Source organism: Bufo gargarizans, chromosome 1 (genome assembly GCF_014858855.1).
Source record: "Bufo gargarizans isolate SCDJY-AF-19 chromosome 1, ASM1485885v1, whole genome shotgun sequence".
NCBI lineage: Eukaryota > Metazoa > Chordata > Amphibia > Anura > Bufonidae > Bufo > Bufo gargarizans.
The window spans coordinates 753249417-753259524 of NC_058080.1; positions in this window are offsets into that span (position 1 = coordinate 753249417).

Consider the following 10108-nt stretch of genomic DNA (forward strand, 5'->3'; position numbering starts at 1 on the left):
GAAAAGATGGTCCGTCTTAGCAAAACATAGTTTGCTGAGGACTTTGGTAAATGGTGTTGTCGGGCCTGGATTTTAATGGAATGAGGATGCAGGTTGGTAGCGGGGCTCCTCATTCCCTTCCTGTCCAGAACAGGTTTCATATAGAGCTCTCCGCCAGGTGATGGAGCTCAGCTCATTTCTGGGCTATAACGCACTATGAGCATGTCGGGGTGGGGACTGGTTGAACTGACTGGCTTTCACCATTGCTGCTGAAGTCTGCTAAAGCAACACAAAGGACACTGTGAGTTTATTTTGAATTGTGTTGTGTGGCTGGTAGTAGGCCGCCCGTATAGAAAGGGTGATAGTATGTTTAGTTAGTGCTCAGCCGAGCAGGAATTTATTTTGTATCTTTGCCTGAATGTAAAGGCCTTATATTTTATTTGTGGATGAGAATAAAGAAAACAGGAAAACCCCTGTGTGAACTGTGCCATTGTGTCACTGTCTCTGACTGCTGTGCCTACTACTATTGAGCTGAACCCCCCCCCCCCCCCATCAGCTAATCAACAAAACACCTGCAAAGGTTTCGTAAGCCTTTTAATGGTCCCTCAGTCTGGTTCAGTAGGCTACACAATCATAGGGAAGACTGCTGACATGACAGTTGTCCAGAAGACAGTCATTGACACCCTCCACACGGATTAGCCTTAAGGGTCAGTGCTAAAGAAGCTGGCTGTTCACCAAGTGTTGTGTCCAAGCATATCAATGGAAAGGTGAGTGGAAGGAAAAAGTGTGGTAGAAAAAGGTGCACTATAGCAACAGGGATTACTGGAGACTTGAAATGATTGTCCAGAAAAGGTCATTCAAGAATTTGGGAGATTTACAAGGAGTGGACTGTGACTGGAGTAAGTGCTTCAAGAGCTACCACACACAGACATATCCAGGACATGGTCTACAACTGTTGCATTCCTTGTGTCAAGCCACTCATGTCCCAGAAATAATGTCAGAAGCGTCTTACCTGGGTTGAGGAGAGAACGGACTGGACTGTTGCTCAGTGGTCCAAATTCCTGTTCTCATATGAAAGTAAATTTTGGAAATCAAGGTTCCAGAGTCTGGAGGAAGATTTGCTTGAGGTCCAGTATGACGTTTCCACAGTCAGTGATGGTTTGGGGAGTCATATCATCTGCTGGTGTTGGTCCACTGAGTTATATCAAGTCCTAAGTCCGCACAACCGTCTACCATGCTTCTCTCTACTGACAAGCTTTATGGAGATGCTGATTTCATTTTCCAGTAGGACATGACACCTGCCCCCACCGCCAAAAGTACCCATTTCTGGTTTAATAACCATCACTATTATTGATTGGCCAGCAAACTCGCCTGACCTAAACCCAATAGCGAATCTATGAGAGACAGCTGACCCAACAATGCAGATGAGCTGAAGGTCGCTATCAAACCAACCTGGGCTTCCATAACACCTCAGCAGTGCCACAGGCTGATCATCGCCATGCCACGCCACATTGATGTAGTAATTCATGCAAAATTACCCCTGATCCAGTACTGAGTGCATAGATTGTACAAACTTTTCAGTAGACCAATATTTCTGTATTAAAAATCATGTTGTTTTTTTTGTTTTAAATAATATTCTAGTTTTCTGAGATATTAACTTTTGGGTTTTTATTACCTGTAAGAAATAATCATCGACATTAAAGGAAATAAACGCTTGCAATAGATCACTCTGTGTGTAATGAATCCCCAGAATATACAAGGTTCGCTTTTTGAATTGAATTACTGAAATAAATTAACTTTTTGATGATATTCTAATTTATTGAGATGCACCTGTACACCGATGGTCCTGTCTTCCAGCGACGACCCGTTCATTGAACAGACCTTCTTGGATTCAGGTTCAGCTTTCTCTGTCCAGTGGAGAAGAACACCAAGGGAAATGCCCAGTTCTGCTCCTTCAACTACAATAAAAATCGGCTATTAAAAACGGATGAATTCATTTTTTTTTTTAACAACCCAAACCCTGCAGCGTCCTTACAGTATATATAATGCCCCCTGGACATCAAATGGCCCCCATAGTCTCCCACCAGTTTTACAAATACTTCCTTTAGAGCTCAGGGTACTACTAATGCCCCCTGGGAGAGCATGGGGATGTCATCACCCTGGGTGCACAGGTCCTTCTGCCTTAAGTGAGGAGCAATTATCCCTGTGCATGCAAGTGGATGCAGTAATTATTTTTATTTTAACCCCTAAAAGGTCACTTTTCACTAGTTTGCCCATTTGGCCAACAATAGGACATCCTATTTTTTGACAGCTGCTGTTCACTGGCGATTAAAAAACCACCATGTGAATAGCTCCATTGACTACTTCAACTGGTTTTGAGAACGGCCACGTGACAGCAGTTACAAAGGCCATCACGTGGACATTTTTCAATGTAGCCTTAGGGTAGATCAGTTTTGAAAGAAAGTAGAGATGAGCGAACTTCTGTTTTAAGTTCGGCGTCTAAAGTTCGGGTTTGGATTAGCGGAGAATCCCGATCTGGAACCGGATATGGATTCCGACTTCCGTTGTGGTCCGTGGTAGCGGAATCAATAATGGCCGATTATTGATTCCGCTACCACGGACCACAACGGAAGTCGGAATCCATATCCGGTTCCAGATCGGGATTCTCCGCTAATCCAAACCCGAACTTTAGACGCCGAACTTAAAACAGAAGTTCGCTCATCTCTAAAAGAAAGCAGTGTAGTTAAATAATTATTTTAATCAATGTAACATGGCCGTTATTTTTAAAGGGGATGTTTTAAATAGTGATGTCCCGAACTATTCGCCGGCGAACATGGCTTGTTCGCGTTCGCCGCTGCGGGCTAACATATGCGATGTTCGGTCCGCCCCCTATACATAATCATTGAGCAAACTTTGACCCTGTACCTCACAGTCAGCAGACACATTCCAGCTAATCAGCAGCAGACCCTCCCTCCCAGACCCTCCCACCTCCTGGACAGCATCCATTTTAGATTCATTCGGAAGCTGCATTCTTAGTGAGAGGAGGGACAGTGCTGCTGCTGCTGATCTAATAGGGAAAGCGTTAGCTAGGGCAGTGTTCTGTGTCCACAGACTCATCTGCTGTAGGACATCGTCCTGACAGCACCCCAAAAAGCCCTTTTTAGGGCTGGTACATTAGTCTGCTTTTTTTTTATTATTTTTATATATATATAGGAGATGAAAAAAGGACAGCACTCCGGGTAAAAGTTAGTGGTGTTTAATCACCCATGTGAAGGCAACGTTTCAGCTCATACAAGAGCCTTTCTCAAGCTTGAGAAAGGCTCTTGTATGAGCTGAAACGTTGCCTTCACATGGGTGATTAAACACCACTAACTTTTACCCGGAGTGCTGTCCTTTTTTCATCTCCTATTGACGGGGTAAGCTGCTACATCCCTGGACATAGCACCCTCCTTGTGTTTCCAGTGCCGCCATTGTTTTCCTTTTTATTTATATATATATTTGTGGTCAAGGCTCCGGGGGGAGTGTGGGAACGAAGGAGGAGACACCGGACGTGGTGGGACCTAACTGGCTGGTGGTGTGCCTTTAGCCATGTGACGCGGGTAGCCAAAAAAGGGGGCTAACCCGGGGAGTCTGAGTTGAGGGTGAGACTGGAGATGAGGGAGGGTCGGGTGGGGCACTGCACGAGCCGCGATGCCGACACCTGGGAGGAGAGCGTGGGGCCGGCTAAATACCCTACGCCCCTCCCACAAATGCAGGCTGGGAATCCAGCCTGCCATACTTGTGGTCAAGGCTCCGGGGGGAGTGTGGGAACGAAGGAGGAGACACCGGACGTGGTGGGACCTAACTGGCTGGTGGTGTGCCTTTAGCCATGTGACGCGGGTAGCCAAAAAAGGGGGCAAAACATGGATTTAGGCTGTTTATTGAAATGAGAATTTATAAGACCAAACTGGAGAAAGCTTTGGCGATCTCGACCCGTGGATGTGGGATGTAACGGGAGAAACATGTGGATTGCCATCGTCCCATCTTTCGTATGACGTGAGCGGGAACGCCATGTTTGGAAGCTGCGGATGCGGCCCCTATCCGGAAAGAGTGGCCGGAGATGGAGGCACCATGGAACCCCAGACCTGAAACTATGGAGCGAATGTGCTTGATGAATTGCGCGGATGTCATTGGAAGCACGGGAAAAGGCAGTAGGGGGCTGTCGGGAGTTCTCTCGTGGAGAATGGAGAGTAGCTGATTGAATACCGACACTGGGCACCAAGGATTGGACGAATTGAAATACTCGATCTGGACCGGTGGACCGACTTGGGAGGTTTTGGAGGAAAGTAGAGAGAGGGTGAAGTGGTCTGAACTACGGCTTAGCTGGCTGATTGCTGGCCCTGGGTTCTGGGCTGAGGTGCAGCAGAATTCCCCAGGCCTGAGGAACCCATAGAAGCTGAGATAGAGGGCAGCTTTGAGGATCAGACTTCGGAAAGGGCCAAAAGGACTGCCATCTAGGGCGCCAGAAATTTTTTGGAATAAGTCCCCTGTGACTGGTTGTCTGGAGGGAGTGGGAGGAGAAGAGAGCTTCTGGATGCCTCTCAAGGCCGCCTTGACCGCCTGGGAGGAAAAGAAAGAGGTATGACTGGGGTGACTAATCATGTGGTGGTGCTGGATGCCTGCTAGGTAAAGTCTGATGGTGTTGTGGGACAATCGGAGCTCTTTGTGGCAGTATGCCAGGAAGGCCAGGATGAAAGAGACTCTGTCCCTGTCCCCCCTGGGATGAAGGTGTGCGAACCGCCTGAAGGTGTTCCACCCCGTGAGATAGTTGCGGGCTGAATTGACCGAGAGGGACCTGCGGATGAGACCGTGGGCCGCGGAAATGTATTCCTCTAATCCATGATCAGGGCTTCGAACCCTGGTGGGTTGATCCCGACTCTCTGTGCTCCCGGCATGACCTGAAAAAACAAATTGAAATTTAAACGGGACAGAGCATCGGCTGCGGTATTTTTCTTTCCCTCTATGTGTCTGCAGGTGACATGAAAATTGTACTGGAGAGACAGCCAGGTGAGCTTACGGACCAGACGCATGACCTTCGGTGAACTGGACCTACCCCTGGCGAGGATGTCGACGACTGCCTGGTTGTCGGTCATGAAACGCACCGGCCTATTGCTCCATGACTGCCCCCAGATGAGAGCGGCTGCGACTATGGGGTAGACCTCGAGTAGGGGCGAGGACCTGGCAGCCTCCTGGTCCGAAGAGACCTGCGTGGGCCAAGGGCCCGCAAACCATTGGTCCCCGCAGATGGCCCCGAAACCGAGAGAAGCCGCAGCATCAGAGAAAACCAAGGGGGAGGCATCGTCCCACTGAGGAACGAAGAGGGAGATGCCATTCCAGCTGGACAAGAATAGGGACCACATGGCCAGATCTGCCAACGCATCGCGTCCGAGGTAAATGAGGGCATGCTGATCAGAGGCTGTTGGGAGGAGTCTGAGCAGGCCGGCGGTGAATGATCTGCCCTGTGGCATGATCCTGGCGGCAAAGTTGAAGGACCCCAACAGAGACTGGAGTTCCAACTTTGACACCGTGCGGGTACCCACAAGCCTGGCCACCGAGTCCTTTAGCCTGCTTAGTTTGTCCAGGGGAAGGCTGGCCTCCATTTTGACTGTGTCCAGGGTGATACCCAGGAAGGTGATTACCCTGGAGGGGCCTTCCACCTTCGCTGGGGCCACCGGAACTTTCAGGCGATCGAACAGGCTGAGGAGGCTGACCAGCCTGTCCGGGGCATGCTCAGGCTGCTCAATGAGCAAGAAGTCGTCCAGATAGTGGATGACCCTCGGGCAGTGGACGTGATTGACCAGGACCCAGTGGAGAGCTTGGGCGAACTGGTCAAAGAGCCAAGGACTGCTCTTTGACCCGAACGTCAAGCGGGTGGCAAAATAATACTTTGCCCTCCATTTGATGCCGTAGAACTTCCACAGGTGGGGCAGGATAGGCAGTAACTTGAAGGCATCGGAGATGTCCGCTTTTGACAACCAAGCTCCTGCCCCGACCTGTAAGATGAGCTCCACGGCCTCGTCCAGTGAAGAGTACTGCATGGAGAATTCGTCCGACGGGACCAGGGAATTTAGGCTGGGGATGCTGGACGCATGAGGAGCGGACAGGTCGTAGATCAATCTCTTTTTATTAGATGATTTTTTGGTCACCAAACCTATGGGGCTGACTCTGTACACCGGGAAAGGGGACTCAGCGAATGGACCGATCATGAAGCCCTTCTGTAACTCCGCCTCCAGCAGTTCATCCACCGCTCCGGGATCCGCAAGAGAAGAGAGAAGGTTGGGGCACTCATGAGTGGACTGTGGAAGGGTGACTAGCCCTGTATGGAACCCCTCCGTGAAACCCTGTTTGAGGAACAGGACAAAACTGGGGTCATGATGTTGCTGGAGGAGGGAGAGTAACAGGTCGATGTTGACCCCGCCTAGTCACGGGCGTTTGGCCGTGCGTTGGGAACAAGAGGACTGAGGGTGGGCCCTAAAACAAATGGAGCAGATGTGCAAGGCTTTGCACTTATCGAAACTGCAGAAACCCAGGTTGAAATTGTTACAGATTTGATTCTTCCCTAGGAAGGTGATGGGACGACCTAGTTTGTCCGTGGCGGGGTTGGGTTTCTGCGCTCCGGAGCTGAACAAAGGCCTGGCCGGGGATGGGTTAGGGACATGGGGGCACCAGTCAGACGAATGGAGAACTGACTGGCAACCGGCACAAGCAGGGGATTTCAGCCCGGCGAAATGCCTGCAAAAGATCTCCATGTCCAAGACCGCCCAGTTGGTGACATGCTGGTGCTGGAGGAACGCTGCTGCCGCTTTGGCGGAGAAGGACCGGTGGTATTCATAAAAAGCGGAACCGCCATATTTGTATCCCAACTCAGTGACCTTGTACATGTATATGTCCAGTTCCTCCCTGCGGTGGGGATGAATGGAACACACGATGTCCCGGTACAGGCTGAAGGTCAGCATAAACTCAGGGATGGTTAGCTTCTTGTTTAGGCGGACGTCCTTGGACCTCAGTACCACTGACACATCACCGCAGGCGATTGTCCGGTTTTCGACCGTGTCATGTGTGGAGATCAGGATGGCGGCCAAATTGATGTCCTTCCCTGCCAGGATATCCCGCCTGATGTTTTCTGGAATGAAGAAAGCGGGGGCGATGTCGGGCGAAGCAAGGCTCGTACCTGGGGTGTTGGCGTAGGAGGTTGACGGAACAGCTTCGGGCTCAGCGGGAGGAGGAGGTGTGGCAATCGTGTTCTCGACGGCCTGGAGCCTTGAGTCGATGTGCGATATGGAAGATGCCAGGTTGTTGATGGTTGCATGGAGTTGGGTTAAGGAGAGCTGAATCGTTGACATGGAGACCAGGTCTTCAGTGGCTCCGGGTGGTTCGGAAGCCCTGGGTGACTGGGGAAAGAGCAGGCGATACAATTCCGCCTTTCGCGCTGATGCCGAGTGGCGGATCCCTTTCCTTTTGAGCTCGGCGACCAGCCTGGGGACGGTCCAGTGTCTGTAGGACGCGCGGCTGGCTGCCTCGGAGACCGCTGATTCAGGAATGGACATTGAGTCCTCAATGTCCGAAACGTGGGACATGGTCTCGGGGAGAGGGCACGCCGTTTGGGTCGGACCCTTGGGCCCAGCGGAACTTGGGGTGGAAAAGGGGAACCTGGGAATGAGCAAGAAAGAACCCGGGAAGGTCCGCAGGGAGGGTGAGACTTGCACCTCGTAACCTGGGATTGGTGAGCGAGGAGGAAATTTAACAGGTACCTGCGTGGAGAGGTATACCAACAAAATTTCTGAAAATGGAACTTACGCGGATGACGATCAGGAAAAGAACGAGACCTGAATGGGGGAAGAAAGAAATGACAACCTGAGCGGGTCAGGAATTACACGAGAGTGATGGAACGTGCCGGCTGATCGGACTGAAGACCCCATGGTGTGCCAGGAGATGGGTTGCTGGAGAAGAAGAAGACGGTGCCATGGCCGAGTGGCCCTTCTGAAGCCGTGATGGCAAGATAAAAACGAGAATGAAGGTAAGTGAAAGATGAAACATGAAAAACAAAAAGGCCTGCGTGCGTGAGGAAAAGAAGAAGCAAGAGCTGGTTGACAGGTGACTGGAAGGAGTTGGGTCCTGTGAAACAAACCGAAGGCCGAGATGCCCCTGGTGATGAGGCCTCAAACGTACGCCAAAGTGGACTCCTACCAGAGCGACGGCCAGTGAGGCGACATGACCCGCGCATGGCAGCAACGGAGAGCCACACGGGACCCGCGTGTGAGAGGTGAAGAGCCTGACCGTGATACGTATACCTGAGGCAGGAAAGGCGGCGTGGCAGGATGGTGAGAGACAAGTTGAAACGTGGGTGTGACAAAGACAGGTGAAGGCCCTAACGGGGATGGCCATGGAAGTGAGTGAGTGTGGGAGTGTCAGGCAACCGGCCCTGAAAATCCGTGCGTGATGGGAAGGAGACAAGAACGGGGCCTGACAGGGCAGGTGGACATGAAAACCTGAACGTGCCAGGTGAACAGGACATGAAGAGTGACGGAAAAGGACAAGAACCTGAACGTATCAGGTGACAGGACATGAAGTGAAACCGAACGTGACAGGAGACAGGACATGAAGCGAACCTGAACGTATCAGGTGGCCGGACATGAAGGGTGACCTGGACAGGAAGGGAGCCTGGATTCAAGGTGACTGGACAAGAGGAAAACCTGAACAAGTCAGGTGACAGCACACAAAATGAACCTGAACGTATCAGGTGACGGGACATGAAGACGAGCCTGAACGTATCAGGTGACGAAAATGAGGAGAACCTGACATGATGGGTGACCAGACACGAAAAGAACCTGAACGTATCAGGTGACTAAAACACGAAACGAACGTATCAGGTGACTAAAACACGAAACGAACCTGAACGTATCAGGTGACCAGACACGAAACGAACCTGAACGTATCAGGTGACCAGACACGAAACGAACCTGAACGTATCAGGTGACAAGACAGGAACGAACCTGAACGTATCAGGTGACAAGACAGGAACGAACCTGAACGTATCAGGTGATAAGACAAGAAAACGGACCTGAACGTATCAGGTGACAGGACGTGAAGAGTGAAAAGGACATGACGAGAACTTACTCAGGTGACAGGACACGAAAGAGAAACATATCAGGGGACGGACACGGATATTTTACACGCCCCGGCGCGGAGCCCGGCTGCAACCCCCACAAGGCCGGAGGGCGTCACTTAGTGGAATGCATCCGGGCTCCCAGTGGGGTGCTCCCGGGCGTCGGAACGCGCAGTCAGCCCCCCGAGAGGAAAGGCGCGGCAGGGGTTAAATATGGCAGAGACGGTGCGCCTCCTGACGAACGGCTCAGGGGCGCCCAGTAGTCCGAATGTCTGTGTCGGACAGAGTTCATATCTGCTGACATTCCCCGGCGCTGCAGGGTCTGCTAATCTGGGAAGTTTATTCCTGATGCACACATACACAGGGCAATTATGTGCCACAGACCCACAATGGACACCCAGACTGCCCTGCCACGTGTTCCCAAGACCGGACCCCCACGCCCGAGCGGGGGGAGTGATGAAAGGGACCGGTCCCGAGAAGCGGCGCAGGAGCGGGCGGGAGATGGGCGGAGAAGGAGGCGTGTCGTTCCGGCCGGTTTGGAATGTGAGGCAGCGGGTGGTCATGCGCGATGCGGGCGGCAGTAAGCGGCGGACCCCTCAGGCCCGGAGGAATGCGTGGAGGCGCGCGGCAGACTGCGGCCGCGCAAACACCCGACCTGTAAAGGAACCGAGGCACGGAGCCTACTTACCAACGCCGCAGAGGAGATGGACGAAGCCGGGAGACGCGGTCGCCGCTACACGCAGGAGCTGGGAGCCGGAACCGGAAGTCGCACAGGTAGACGTCACACTGCACGAGCCGCGATGCCGACACCTGGGAGGAGAGCGTGGGGCCGGCTAAATACCCTACGCCCCTCCCACAAATGCAGGCTGGGAATCCAGCCTGCCATACATTATATATATATATATATATATATATATATATATATATATATATATATATATATATATATATATATATATATATATATATATATATTGCAGTTGC